A 15,007-nucleotide genomic window follows, 5' to 3' on the forward strand; every position below is an offset into this window, starting at 1 on the left:
AACACCGCACTTCTCCTCCTGAGTTCGCTCAGCCTACGGAGGAGGAGCAACGTCCGAGGCATGTTCCTGCTTCTCCAGGTGGTCACCTCTTTCTTTTGCTAGTGAGGTCCTCCCCGACATTCCGTCGCTTGAGAGATCTTCTAGACGTCATCCTGTGTCTCCTCAGCCTTCCAGTCCTTCAGAGCATGACTCCCCTGCCAAGGATTCTCGCCAATGAGGAGCTCAGCACGTGACCTTGTCACCTTATCATCTTCCTGCTGCCAATGATAGGAGTTCTTATCGCCTTACAAGGGAACTCTACAGCACCTCGTCAACAGAACGCTTCCCACGCTGCATTTCCCGATATTCGCCTTCTCCAGAGATCGACAATCTTTTCGTTCTCCTCGCCCGCATTCCGAATACTTGCAAGTGTACGATCGCCACTCGTTTCGTCATGCCGCAGCTAGGGACTACCCTCCTGCTTACATTGCCATTCGGCAAGCGTCCACCCTTTTCGCCCACAAGACCATCATCGTCGTTGGGACTGGGACCCTGCTTTTCGCGACAGCTCGCCAACGCATCACCTGATTGCTACCATGCGTACAGACCATCATCGCGTAATCATCATCAACCTGCTTATCCCCAGTGTATCCAGTAACCTGCTCGTGACCTGCAGTCCATTCCTGATCGCTCGCCACGCTACCAGGATAAGCCCCCTTTAAGACCACGGACGAGGGATCCTGGCTTCGAACATGGGGATGAAGTATGCTCGCCCAGAGCTTCCAAACCAGCGCGCTCAGTTACAACACGTACCTATGAATTGACCTCTTCTAGATGTGTTCATCTAGACACGAAACACGTCACTTCTGCTCGCGACCTACCTGCAGCTCACGACGAGGCACCTGCCATCCACCCTACGCATCACCTTCCAGCACAGATACAGTGCAGCCCAGCAAGAGTTCCAGCGAACATCAGTCGCCCGGTTCCTTTTCTAGCCAACGATACGGATGTCGAGATGGTCCATGTTTTTGTTACTGTCCATTCTTCAGCTCGCTCTTCCAAGCCAAAGCGAGAGCAATGCCAGTCCCTATCTATTCAAGTAACCGACCTCACTCCCCTCCTTTTCACGATCTCCAAGGAGCCAGTCTCCATTAAGGAGCCTACCAAGCGAGATCCCCATCCCTCCATCTTTTGGGAAGGACTCTTCGTGGTTCAATGCCTAGACTTGCAGGAACAGCCCATACAACTAAGCAGCCAGCGGTAGCAAGTACCCGGAATATCCCATTGGAGAAGTTGGTGTCATTCAGCGCTTCCTCTCCTCTGTCTGACCCCAGACAGAAAGTCACGTTGCCAGCCCCGTCCAGGGATCCTCATCTCAGATGGCTGTCCCCCTATTAAGAAGATGCGAAGAGCTGCAGGAGTGGCGTGTCCAGTATAGCAAGAATTCTCGCAGATGCAAATGACACCAGTTCTCACCAACAAGAAGAGGAAACTGAGGAATCCGACTCCTTCTCAGGGAGACATACTTCACCGCCCTACAAGCCAGGGCTCTCAATCTCCGCACGAGATCACTCTTACGTACAACTTTTGGCTCTCTGATTGAAGTGGTCCCTCCAGAGTTACGTCCCATCTCCAAAGATGTGGAACACTCGAAAGCTTCTTACCCGAGATGGATAGGTCTCCAGCAGGCAAAAGGTTTCCTCCAGACCATCGGTCCTTGAAGAATTCCTTCCTCCCTGGAGTGAAAGCAACACAAAGACGGTGTTCAAGAACACTGCGGACAGATGGCATATCCAGAAGAGCGCTCGCAAGACCACCTTGGCAGCACCAGGTACGTCAACAAGAGACGTTCTTTTGACCATTCTAGATGGTGGATAGTAGATTGAGACTGAGGAGCCTACTATCTACGTCATCCCTACTCAGATAGTCTACCAGCATATTCTTTCTACCCGGACTGAAATGGCTTGAAAAGCTATGAGTTGTTTTCCATACCCCCAGAGGATTCCACAGGTAATTGGCCGAGTTGCGTGAAGAGTACCTCCTTGCTTGTCTGTGTACGACACCACTATAATGTTGCTACTCCTTAGTCCTACGAAGTGTCCTGCAAGAGGCTGATGGAATTCTTTGAAGGAGAGAAAGACTGCCCTCATTCCGGGGGGGTTTATATGGCACTGCAGCTCGAATTCGAACCAGAGTCCAGATGCTGTGAGATGCAACAGGTGAGCCCTCTCACCCTTCTTTTTTATGCATCTATGAAGAACAACAAATTCAGGGGAAGGAGGAAGGAGAGGGTCTACTCCCCAGAGCAGATTGCTGTCTGACACCCACCCTCAGGTCTCTTCTGCTCTAGACCTACCAGCACCGAGATGTTTGGTGAGTTGAAGTGCTGTGAAAAAAAGGAGAAACTCTCGGAGGATGATCGGTCGAACTTGAGACTGCCTGCTTCACCACCTGAACTAGGTCTAGGAACCAGGGAGCCTCTCTCGAGAACAAGACTGTTCCTTTGGCTAAGTGAACTGCCAAGGAAAGGGAGGGCCCAGGAGGATGTCACCTAGTGCCCCTCCTTGTGCTTGACTTCCTTAAGGAAGTGGGCGCTGTCCGCATATCGGACCAACAATTGGCCCGAGAAAGAAAAGCTACCTTCATTTGAAAAGGAATTTGCTGTTCTTCGGGAAAAAAAGACCAACTGCGAGGCGTGCGTTGATGAGGCTATAGCTGATAAGGCGCGTCTATGCGTAATCTCTTCTCCGCTTGCACAGGTAAGGTATAGTCCACCTGCGCGCAGCACACGCTAAGAAGGTAGAACTCGCCAGTTACTCTAAAGGATGCTTCTTGCAGCCGCGATTCTTGTTGGGAAGTTTCGCACAAGAGAACACTACGCATAGCAGAGGCGAAGTGCACACCTTCGTCAGGCAGACGAGCTCTCCCGACCACCTAGCTAGGTGGTAGGGTGCACCAGCTGCAAAATACTTGTCAGCTATATTTCGGCTAGTGAATTCCCTAGCAGATCCCTTTGCATAGGAATCTGACATCATTGGATGTGAGTCAGAGGATGGTGAGAGAGCATGAACGGAACAATGTGTCCCTCATTGAGTCCAGAGACCGACCCAGGTTTGGCCCAGTGGAGTATCCACCTCTGCCATTTAAATAATGGGCAACCTAGATCGGATGCAGATGTCCATCCGGCGGAGGTCAACCACCCACCTCACTAGTGCTCGGTGAATGGGTGCACAACACAGCGTAAGACTCCCTCCACAGACTCGGATCTGTGCCCACGCCAAAGTGGAATGGACTAGAGTACTCTCGCATGACCTTCCTCCTGCAGAAGCCTGGCGGGTAGAGTTATGCGCTCCTACAGGAGGAGGCATTTGCGCGTAAAAGGCAATTAAGGCTGTGGGAGACAGATTGTACTAGCAACCTCTCCGTGAGGAAATAATTTTCCCCTCTGATTTATCAAAAACTGGGATGGGTTCTGGGCTATCCAGTCAGCTAACTACCCAGTAGGGTAGGCAACACTTCACAGGGAATTTATTAATTTTAATAATAATAATCCTTTTAACAATTTTAATAAATGATTATTTTAATCATTTTACTAATACTGTAATAATAATTTCAATAATACTGTAATAATATTTCTTTGTTTCCGATCAGCAAAACTGGCATAAGTTTCAGATGTTCCCTCCCAGAAAATAGATTAGCTTATGCTAAATTTCGGAGTTTAAGTATTTTAAATACTAAGATGGCCGATCTGAAAGTTAGGAAGAACTGCAGGGAATGAAGGGAGTCTACAATACTTAAGAGTAGACTACCTATGTTTGGTTATGGGAAGGCTATGAGAATGGTGTTCTAATTTTATTTTGGTACATAGTCCTTGTTGGCAGAAAAAGATTGTTTGCTCGCATGCAGTTGCGGAAATGTAACTTCTGTACCTCCAGGTAAGTGTTCAACAACGAGCCAGAGCCCGCTTGCGGGAATAATGCACGTGCGACAAAGCTCAACATCATTGCAAAAAGAAATAGTTAGTCAACTAGCTGTAGCATTGTTAACACGTTCATGAGCATGTGTGCACCCATCTGCCAACAAGCGGAGAATAGTTACACCTCACAAAAGCTTTAACGGCTGGTTTCAGCTATCAGCAAAATAATACTCCTAAGTAAAATACGGAGGGTTTGTATATAGTGCAGGAACAAAATACTTTTATCAATACAAGTAAGCTATAATCAAATTGAGAAAAATGCATGAATTAAAAATAGCCCCAGGGAACATGGTTTGAACTGTGGTCATTATACTATTACTGTACGTGAAAAATTGAAATGTCCCAGGGTCTGTACATAGAGCATTAGCTCATACACAAAAGATATATATAATTAATGACTCCCACATAAAAGCAATTAAATTAGGAGAATATTTCATATCTATGAACACAAAACAAAAAAATATCCAAAAGTAAAAAAATGCAGCAATTCAACAATCGTATGTTACTGTACTTGAATATCTACGACTATTTTAACCTGCATCTGTGTACGGCTGCAAAGGATTTCCAAAAATTCTCAAAAGAAAATAAAAAAAAAAATGAAAAATTTTCAACTAACACTAGGAACTTTATTTCCCACCAAGAAAGTTTTTACCTTGGCTTCAAAACCTTAATGAACTACCTATATACTGTACTGTGTATCTCCTTTGAGAACCAGAAAATAAAGATAATGAACCACCTTATGGGTTAGTTCTCTTAATGTCTGATTTCAGATAAAGGAATAACCACAGAATCACATAACATAATACAAGGTGTGAGATACCTTCAGCAATGTATCTGGACATCCAAATATTAGAATTCCAAAGAACATAATAAAATAATGTTAATTTAAATTTCTTCAATTATTTATCCCAGTAATCAAGCATCATTCCTTAAATTGAAGCAACTTACACTAGCCAATGTTTTCATACAGTAATCATGAAGTGGATTTTGATCATGAAATTAAAACGTGGAAAAATCAGTGGCCATATCATACCAGTGATCATAGAAGTAGCTCCTGAAATCAAAAGGATAGCAAAAATGGTATGAAAACTATCAGTAATTTTTTTCTATACAGAAACCTGGTAGTAATCTATATTGCAAGAGAAGCTTACTTAAAGGATATACAGAAGACTTCAAAAATGATCAGAAGAGATCAATAGAGGCTCGTCATATGAAAACAAAAACAATATTCATTATACAGAAAGCATAACTCTATAAAAAAGTAGGAGTTCCTATTAGGAAACATGCATGTTACTTCACCATAACATTTCAATGGAACATAACCTTCAAGTAACTTGAGGAATGGACATACTTTACTCTTACTGGTAGTGCCTATGCTCGTCCTTGTAAGAACGAAGCATGGGTAACGGGCGCTGGTACATGTGCTTGTTCTCATGAGAACTGAGCATAGGGAGCTAGCGCATGTGTTCGTTCTCGTGAGAACTAAGCACATTAGCAAGTACACGAGCTTCCTGTTCCAGGTAGGTCCATTGTCTTGGCACAATGTGTTGTAGGAGCTGAGCTCCTCAACCTTCCCTCAAGCCCTTTAAAAGGTTTGTCTCGTCCAGCCACCATTCCAGATCAAGTCTGGAATCCTAGCCTATCAGAACTAATGATATAATGATAGAGGAGGATCGCTGCCTTGCAACCATTGTCTCTTCAGTTACCACTGAAGGAACGCAGGTGGAGAAAACCCTTCGGAACAAGACATTCCAGGGAGGCTAGGTGTCCAAGCAATTTCAGCTAAAGCTGTGCTGGTAAATGGGGCTGTTGAAGGAGAGGGAAAGCCACCTCTCAAAATTGTACCAATCTGTCTCGAGATGGGCAGACTTTTCCTATAAATGTGTCAATGTCCATACCGAGATAGAGTAGTCCTGTTATGGCACTACGATCGACTTCTAACAATTCACCACAATCCCCAGATCATAACAGAACGAAAGAAGCTTGTATCGGTGGTGAAGGAGGTCATCCCCTGAGTCTGCCAAGATCAACGAATCGTCTAGATAACACAGAAGACAAATGTTGGTGGCGTGTACCCATACAGATAGTAGAGTAAAAACTCTTGTGAAAACCTGTGTGGCAGTTGAGAGACTGAAGCAAAGAACTTTTGAATTGGTATACAGTACTCTGCTCGCTATGACAAACCAGAGATACTTCCTGGAGTAGAGATGGATTGGGATCTGAATGTGCACGTCCTTTCACTCGATTGTCATCATGAAATCTAACGGCTTGATCGCCTGCCTAAATATGCCTGGAGTCTCCATCTTGAATAAGGTTTGTAAAACAAACTCACTCAGGGCTGAGAGGTCTATGACTGGTCTCCAAATGACTTCTCTACAAGAGAGTCAACTGAAGAAGCCTCTTTGAGAGCGCCATTCTCCAGCCTTGCCTGAACTTCTACCTGAAGGGTCATTCCTTCGCTGATCCCTGGTGGTAAAATGATAACACCGCTGAAGAGGGAAAAGGTTGATGAAAGGGAGGCGGTAGCCGAACCAAAGAACATCCACAGTCCACTGTTCCACACCGTGATACTGCCACATCATCCACTGAGGTTGCAAGCATCTTCCCACAGGTGGCCTCATATGAGGACTGCCATCACTAGTGGAAACATTGGCCTCGCTTTCCTCTCCTTCATTGGTTGCGTCCTTAACCTTGTCTGCTCTGAAAGGGCTGCTGCTGTTCCATGCCATGCCTCAAGCTGGAAGGGGCGGGACAGGGGTCCTTCCTAGGAGAAGGCTTGTGTGCCTTTCTATAAAGAGGCAACAAGCTCAAGCAGAAGCAGCTGGAAGTGGAGGCGGACTGTGCAAGCCGAAAGGACACCGATTGGTGCAAAAACTGAGTTCTGTCTCACCTTTCTCTATTAATCAGATATCGCCTCTACCTTTTGTGTAGGGAACCAAGAAGGATCCTTCCCTGATGTATTATGGAAATTCCAGATCTCTTGACAGCCAATCTTCTTGTGAAACCAAGAGGTCACGGCATCATGCCTCTTCAAAATCCAGTTCACCCACTGGCTGGCGGACTGATTTGTAAAATACTCCACCGCTTTGGCCCATCAAGACACTGGTTGGCGGACTGATTTGTAAAATACTCGACCGCTTTGGCCCATCAAGACAATGTTCTTAAATGCCTTCTACTCGTTAGAGTTCGCCAAGTCCTCGTTGTCAGCCAAGAAGCCGACATTAGCCAGTGGTTGATCCATAAAGAGGGCTGAAGAGTGGCCATCGAGTTGCTTTCCATGTTAATGGCCTCTGTCCTTGTAGACGTGATATGCTGTGCTGCTAGACTGCCTACTGGTATGCCTGAAGTCAAAAGAGGAAACTGCAGGATAGAGAACAGTGATACTGAAACTTTGATCTCTGCTTCATGAGCATGTTCTTCCAGAAACCAAAATAATTTCCGATTGTTGGAAGGTGTATTTGAAGGTGAAAGATCACGATTTCCAGCATTACACTGTTAACCACAATGTTAACCTTATTATTTCTGATGATGTAAGCATACATATAAACACTATTGAATTGCAGTTGTGCATTCTCAAAAGGAGCCTGCTACCAAGATTCAGTAACCAGAAATCATTGTATGAAAGCTATTTTGCTGTGTACAGTGAACCCTCGCTACTTCGCGGTTCGACAATCGCGGATTCACCACTTCGCGGGGTTTTCCCATAACCCATATATATATATATATACATATCGCGGATTTTCCGGAAAATTCGAAAATACCGCGAAATCTGAAGACAACCAAATACGATATTTTGTTACCTGTAATTCCATTAATACTGTAATTAGTAATATCTGTTCTTACTGATTGTTCATTGCATTACATATAATATATAATTCGGCACAGAAAGAAATAAAACACGAAAAGAGAATGTGATCATACGATAATTCAGTACTGTATACAGTACGTAGTAAAATTAAATCGAACATGAAACGCAAATCAGATGCAGTCATACCATATTAGAATGGTGTGTACTGTAATGGATGTGCTTTTTTTCCATGAATCTTTTGTATGTATACGTACGTAGTACAGTACTGCATCCAATAATATTCTTTGTTGCAAAAATCACATTTCGAATAAGCGTACGAGAGAGAGAGAGAGAGAGAGAGAGAGAGAGAGAGAGAGAGAGAGAGAGAGGGGCGTAAAATAGCGTACGTAAAGCTGTATTATTATTATTGTTATTATTATTATTGTTGTTGTTGTTAATAAAATTATTATTGTTGTTGTTGTTAATAAAATTATTATTGTTATTATTATTATCATTATTATTATTATTATTACTGTACAGTACTATTATCATTATTTATTATTACAGTAGGTCCTCGGGTTACGACGGTCCCGACTTACGCGGTTTCGCCGTTACGAACGCGCCCCATAAAAATATAAAAATAATATTAAGCGTCGTTCCGTCTTGCACCGTTAGCGTCGTAAGCGACGTAAACAATTGCGAACTAGTTACTAGCGCGCGGTGGATGAATACGCTTTGCGGTGGTTGTGGGCGAGGAAGACGGCGTCGCTCAGTTCCACTCATACGCCATTTTTGGTTGTGATTGCCTGTTCTTTCTCTCACGTGTTTGATCGTTTTTTTGAACTTTTTGCCCTTCATTATGGCTCCAAAGCGCAAGGCAGATTCTTCTGATGGTAGTGCATCGAAGAAAAGGAAGGCCATCACCATGGAAGTGAAATTAGACATTATTAAGCGGTCTAAAAATGGTGAAACGCCAACGAACATTGGCCGATCGCTTGGCCTTAGCCGTTCGACCGTGGCTACTATCCTTAAAGATAAGGAGCGCATTGTTGAACACGTAAAAGGATCTGCTCCAATGAAAGCAACAGTGATAACGAAACAGCGTAGTGGTTTAATTATCGAAATGGAAAGGTTATTAGTGCTTTGGTTGGAAGATCAAAATCAACGGCGTATTCCAGTGAGCTTAATGGTTATTCAAGAGAAGGCTAAAAGGTTGTTTGAAGCGTTGAAAAAAGAAAGGGGGGGAGAAAGTGAAAGTGAAGAGTTTTCGGCTAGTAGGGGTTGGTTTATGCGATTTAAGGCTCGGGCCAATTACCATAATCTTAAAGTGCAAGGTGAAGCTGCTAGTGGGGATGAGAAAGCAGCAAGTGAATTTCCTAAAGCGTTGGCTGAGATAATTAGGGAGGGGGGTTATTCTGCTTATCATGGTGTTTGGAGGAAGCTATGTCCTCAATTTGTTAATGATTTTCATGGGTTTGAGGACACAGTTGACCATGTTATCAAGAACATTGTTGCCCTGAGTAAGGAAACCGATTTGGAGATGGAGGTTGATGATGTTACGGAGCTGCTAGAATCTCATGGAGAGGAGTTATCTGCTGGGGACTTGATACAACTGGAGAAGCAGATCATAGAGGAAGAGGAAGAAGCCCCCACCCCAGACCCTAAGGCTTTCACAAGGCAGGGCTTGTCAAAAGGTTTTGCCGAGATACAACAAGCATTGGCAACTTTCGAGGCTCAAGATCCCAACATGGACAGGTTCACCAGGGTTTCCAGAGGTGTCATGGACTTACTGCAGTGTTATAAGGAGATTTTGGATGAGAAGAGGATCCTCTCTGTCCAGTCTAACCTGGAGCGGTATTTTAAGAAAGTAGAGAGAACTGCACCCTCTACATCAGCTGCCTCTACTACTCCAGATTTGCCTGCAACAGAGCCTCTACCATCAACCTCAGCTGCCTCTATTGCTACAGAGCCTCTGCCATCAACCTCAGCTGCCTCTGCTTCTCCAGCTTCTCCACCACCTCTTGTAGGCTCTTCACCTCCAGACTCGCCTGCCCCAGCTTCTCCAGCATCTTCTGTCTCACTTCCAGAGAATCCTGATTCACCTGCCCCAGTTTCTCCAGCATCTTCTGCACCTTCCTCTCCACAATAAACCAGTCTCTCCGTCCCTTGCAACATCCCTTCCAGTGTGCAAGCCAACCATAGGAATAAGGTAAGGAATTGTTCTCTTTTTTTTTTATTGATATTTACTTTAATTCATGTGGTAAGGAATTGTTTTCTTTTTTTTTTATTGATATTTACTTTAATTCATGTGGTAAGGAATTGTTTTCTTTTTTTATTGATATTTACTTTAATTCATGTGGTAAGGAATTGTTTTCTTTTTTTTATTGATATTTACTTTAATTCATGTGGTAAGGAATTGTTTTCTTTTTTTATTGATATTTACTTTAATTCATGTGGTAAGGAATTGTTTTCTTTTTTTTATTGATATTTACTTTAATTCATGTGGTAAGGAATTGTTTTCTTTTTTTATTGATATTTACTTTAATTCATGTGGTAAGGAATTGTTTTCTTTTTTTATTGATATTTACTTTAATTCATGTGGTAAGGAATTGTTTTCTTTTATTTTATTGATATTTACTTTAATTCATGTGGTAAGGAATTGTTTTCTTTTTTTATTGATATTTACTCTAATTCATGTGGTAAGGAATTGTTTTTTTTTTTTTTATTGATATTTACTTTAATTCATGTGGTAAGGAATTGTTTTCTTTTTTTATTGATATTTACTTTAATTCATGTGGTAAGGAATTGTTTTCTTTTTTTATTGATATTTACTTTAATTCATGTGGTAAGGAATTGTTTTCTCTTTTTCTAATATTGTTTTTATGTCATTTGATACATTTTATTATAGTACAGTATACAGTAATACTTTACAGTACAGTACAGTACGTATATTTATGGTGTTCCGACTTACACGGAAATTCGGGTTACACCGCGTCTTAAGAACGGATCAGCGTCGTAACCCGAGGACCCCCTGTATTACGGTATTGTACTTAATCTACGTACGTTCGGTATGCGCGGGGCATCTTCTATGAGTAGGTAACCAACGCATCATAGTACACTGTAAGACGGGTTGTGATTGGTTCAAGCGCTGATAGATGACGAATCAGAACTCAAGTTTCGTTATCTAGCCTGTGATTGGTGTTTTGCCCGCATCTCCTACCCGCAGCATCAAAGTTCTCGCGGGGCTGGATCGTCCACTCTCTGTTACCGCGTATCGCTGAGTAGACGTTCTTAAGTGTGTGAATCTGTGCTGTGTGCGACTTTTTTAAGCTGAACTTTTTGTTACTGTAAATCCTACTGTAATGGCTCCCAAGCGTTCTGCTTCTCTTAAGGCTGGTATTGAGCCTAAACGCCACCGAAGGATGATGACGATAGCTGAGAAGGTTACGCTTCTCGACATGTTAAAAGATGGTAGAAGTTACGCGGCCGCCGGCCGCCATTTTGGCATCAACGAATCTACTGTTCGCTATATCAAGAAGGACGAGGCGAACATTAGAAAGACGGCTGCAATCACCTTTAGCAGATCAGCGAAGCGAGTCGTTACAACGCGTAATAAAACGATCGTACGCATGGAAGGTGCTTTAGCTGTGTGGATTGCCGACTGCCGGAAGAAGAACATAGCGTTGGATACGAACACCATCCAAACAAAGGCTTTGAGCTTATATGAGAATTTTGCTGCAAAGGAACCTAAAGACGACGACGGCAACCATGCTGAAGATGATGATGATGCAGATGATCCTCAACCAGGGACATCCACTGATTCCCAGCCTCAGAAACGTTTTTCCGCAAGCAAAGGATGGTTCGCTAAGTTTCAGAAACGCTTCGCCCTGAAAAGCGTTTCCCTGCATGAGGAGTCTGCTTCCGCTGACACTGCCGCTGCTGAAACTTACGTGAACCAGACGTTCAAGAATATTATCGCTGAAGGTGGATACAAGCCGGAACAAGTCTTTAATATGGATGAGACTGGCTTGTTTTGGAAGAGAATGCCGTCGCAAACTTTCCTGTTCAAAGAGGAAGCCAAAGCCTCTGGCTTTAAAGCATTCAAGGATCGCGTTACCCTCGTGATGTGTGGCAATGCTGCTGGATTTTTGTTAAAGCCGGGGCTTATTTATAAGTCGAAAAATCCTCGCGCTTTGAAAAATAAAAATAAGAATCTCCTTCCCGTGTACTGGATGCATAATCAAAAAGCATGGATTACGAAGATGCTGACCTCCAACTGGTTCCATCAGTGTTTTATCCCGCAAGTCAGCAAATATCTCTTAGAGAAGGGCTTGCCATTCAAGATCCTTCTCCTTATGGATAACGCTGGTGGACACGCAACTGACCTGTCTTATGAGGGCATTCAGGTTGAGTTCCTGCCACCCAACACCACGTCATTAATTCAACCGATGGACCAGGGGGTTATCAGGGCGTTCAAGGCCCTCTACACGAAGAATACCTTGGCGGACCTCGTTGCGTGTGTGGATGCTGCCCAAGATGACGAGGATGAAGATTTTAACTTGAAGGCGTACTGGCGGCAGTACACCATAGCCACGTGCCTGCAGAATATTCAGAAGGCACTTCAAGAGATGAAACCTGCAACCGTGAATACGAGCTGGAAGAAGTTGTGGCCCGATATTGTTTACGACGACAAGGGATTTACTCCGTCGGAAATCCAACACTCTGCAATAAGGAAATCTGTGCAGTTGGCTGCCATAATTGGAGGTGACGGGTTTGGCGACATGACGACTGAAGACGTCGACGAGTTGTTGGACTGCCATTCCCAGCCCCTAACTGACGCAGACCTCGAAGACCTGACGAAATCGGCAAGTGAGGAAGAGAGTGATACCCAGGAAGAGACCCAAGAAAATGTCGAAGAAACGGGCTTAACATTAGAACGGCTTGCCAAGGCCTGCAACCATGCGAAGGAGTTGAAAGAAATGTTGCAAGAGTGGGACGAGGATATGGTTCGCTCGATGCAATTCTGCAACAAGATCGATGAAGACATGACTCCCTACAAAATGCTCTTGGATCGAAAAAAGAAGCAGCGGCAACAACTTCCGATCACAATGTTCTTCCAGCCTCGCAAAAAAGAGCCAGTTCCTCCTGCTAGTACGCCTTCGGAAGAAATTGAAGAAGTTTCCCAGGAAGAAGTTGAAGAGGTGTCCCAGGAAAAGACACCTCCGTCTGAAGAGACGTAAAATACTATCATTGGCTGCACAGTAGAACACATCATCAGCTTCATCATCATCATTTCTACTGTGCAGCAAATTCATCGCCATCACCATTCAAGTTTTTCTTCAACTTCTTTCGTGGTGAGTACAGTAACAATCTTTATTTTTTACTTTAATATTCTTACTGTACATTCTAAAACTGTATTTGTGCCTGTTTTATAGTTTAGTACTGTACGTACTGTATGCATTAAGTTAAAGGGAAGGTTTTAAAAGTCTACATGTTGTAACCTATCATATTTTTTTTGTTTAAAATTTACATTTATGTACGTAAAACAATCTCTCTCTCTCTCTCTCTCTCTCTCTCTCTCTCTCTCTCTCTCTCTCTCTCTCTCTCTCTCTCTCTCTCTCTCTCCCTCCCTCTCGTAAATTGTTTTCCTGCTTTGCTACGTACAATACTGTATAATTAATATTTGTAAGGTAACATATTTTGTAAATGCTTTTACTGTAAATATTGTATGTACTGTATCATTATTTATCACTATCATCATGCGCGTTAAATGCCTTGTTTGTTCTGAGCGTGGTTGTTTACTGAGCGTACACGCCGTCGTTTCAGGCAGCGTCATAAAGAAAAACATTTCATTTGGAAGTCCTAAGAAAAATACGTAAACTAAAACATTGGTAATAAAAAAATCAACATACAGTACTGTATAATCAATATAATCGATGCAAAAACTAACCTATACATATATGTGTACTGTACACTAAATGAGTTTGTTTCTTCATTATGATCAGAGATGAACGTAAACAAAACATTGGTTGCCATTTTTTATCGTGCTTTTTAGGTGTTTAGGAAACGCATGATATAAAATCGCCTTTAATATTTGTGCCTGTTTTAGTTTAGGGTGCTGTAGTACATGCATTAAGTGTTCTGTACATTAAAGGGTGGTTTGTTAACAGTACTACGTACAAGGGAAGGTTTTAAAAGTCCGAATATACATGTTAAATAAATAGGTAAATATGATGTCACTACTTCGCGGATTTTCACCTATCGCGCCCGCGTCTGGAACCTATCTACCGCGATAAACGAGGGTTCACTGTACTGTATTGGGAAGTAATATACAATACAGTATAGAGAGGGCCATACGTTTGTTCTAGGCATTAATCAAATTAATCAAACGCATTTACCCACTCAGTGGCAGTCCAATTTTCCCTCCGATTCCTGACTCTCAAAAACATCCGACAGCCTCTCTGCATAAAATCTAGGGCCGAGCAACACACGCCCCTCCACCAGTCATCCTTCTTTCAAGAGTTCTTTCACTGGTCGTTCCAAGAAGAAGTTGAAGTTGCTAGAACCCGAAGACTTTGGACTTAGCGACTTTAAAAATGTAAGTAAGCTGGACTTGTGCCCATCGCTTTTATATTGTGCTTGGTTACAAAATGAATTAGTAAATGGGGGTTTGGGGGCAAAGACCCTACATGTAAGGTAAATCAACATCACATGCACTTTTATAAGAAACAGGGGTTTGGGGGCCGAGCCCCCACATGAGAGGTAAATGAACATGACATGCATGTTTATTGGGAAATGGGGGTTTGGGACGGAACCCAACATTAAAAAAAATAAATAAATAAATAAAAAATGGTGGACAGGCCTTGGATTTCCATAAAAATGCATGAAAAATAAAAGAAAACCCCTTATTTTTTATGGGAATTAGAAAGGAATTCAATAGTTAAACACCAAAAATTTATTAGATCAGATGTATCAAGGGGTCACATGTGAAGCGTGTGTTACTTCCATGAAGCAAGTGTTGATAATGGGCAGAACGCGTCCATCCCAATAACAATAAGCATGGCACTTGGCAGACCTTGTTAAAATATTCAAGGGAATAAGATTGTTTCGTTCATGCACCGAGTAATCCTAGTATGTAGAATGTTGGGACAATCATAAACAGAAAAAGTGAAATATTAGCTATTTGATAATGTATAAAAGGCCATGCACAAAAATGAGGGTTTTCTTTGTTTTCCAACAGAGTTTATTTGTTATGATGGTCGCTC

General features: G+C 42.8%; 1 protein-coding gene across 7 annotated transcripts in view; it reads right to left on the minus strand.

The window, feature by feature from the left end:
• LOC137640253 (uncharacterized abhydrolase domain-containing protein DDB_G0269086-like) overlaps positions 1–15,007 on the minus strand; it is a 108,151-nt gene that overhangs the window by 34,267 nt on the left and 58,877 nt on the right. The gene's annotated exons all lie outside the window — the stretch shown is intronic.

This window comes from Palaemon carinicauda, chromosome 4 (assembly GCF_036898095.1).
Source record: "Palaemon carinicauda isolate YSFRI2023 chromosome 4, ASM3689809v2, whole genome shotgun sequence".
NCBI classification, from domain to species: Eukaryota; Metazoa; Arthropoda; class Malacostraca; order Decapoda; family Palaemonidae; genus Palaemon; species Palaemon carinicauda.